Source organism: Corvus brachyrhynchos, unplaced genomic scaffold (genome assembly GCF_000691975.1).
Source record: "Corvus brachyrhynchos isolate BGI_N302 unplaced genomic scaffold, ASM69197v1 scaffold72, whole genome shotgun sequence".
NCBI lineage: Eukaryota > Metazoa > Chordata > Aves > Passeriformes > Corvidae > Corvus > Corvus brachyrhynchos.
The window spans coordinates 1,643,923-1,644,912 of record NW_008236763.1 but is presented as its reverse complement, the minus strand read 5'-3'; positions in this window follow the sequence as shown (position 1 = coordinate 1,644,912).

Below are 990 nucleotides of genomic sequence, written 5' to 3'. Positions count from 1 at the left end.
CCTGGCCCTGCGGGGGTTTTGGGGGTCGCCGGCAGCTCATCCCGGTGCCCCCTCCCAAAACCCGGCGGTCCTGGGGGCTGCGAGACCCCCGGCAGCCCAAGGGGACCTGCCCTGGTCGCCTTTCCCATCGGGAACCCCCCCGAACCCGGTGCTCCGCGCGTGGGGAAACTGAGGCACGGATGCTGCAGGACAGCCGGGGGGCGCTCGGGGGGTCCCGGGCACCCCCCGGTTTGGGGAACACAAAGTGGGACCCCTTTTGGGGTCTGAAAGGATGGGAAAAGTTGGGCTACCTCGTGTCACACGGCTTTTAGGGGGTCACCAAGAGGACACACGGTGTGTCCCCTCCCTCCCGGGGAATTTAGGGAGGCATAGAGGGGGCTGCCCCAAGCCTCCAGAGGCCGATTAATTATATTCATGAATTAATTGCGAGGCAGGAAAGGATTACGTAGCCCCCAGAGCTTCGGGGAGTCAGATGATGGGGGAAATTTCCTTAAAAAAAAAAAAACCAAAAAAACGAAAAAAAAAAAAAAAAAAAAAAAAAAATAGAAACACGAAGAGAATCTGGTGGTTATTGTGCTCCTCTAAGATAAATAAATAAGCCGGTGCAAGTCCGGGGGAAAGCAGGGCCCGCTTCCAGGAATCCCGGCGCTCCTGCGCGTTCCCGGCCCTTGGGGCACGGGGGGAGTTGGTGTTTTTTATATAACAGAGTCCGGCAGGCAGCGAAGGGACGGATTGGGGGGGTTATTTTTTCTTTCCCCCCCCTTCCTCTGTACTTCCCTGCCATGTTTGCTTGGCTTCATGCACGGCTGCTCCGGCCGGAGCTGGGAGTGGGGCTGGTTTCTCCCAGCCTGAGCTCGCTCACCTGCTGCTGGAAGGATCCAGCGCGGAAAACCGTGCTGGGAGCGGTGGGAATTTGGGGATCGGGGTGGCCGGAATTGGGAACACACCCAGATTTGGGTGGGGATGGTGGCCGTGGGTCAGGCCAGCATG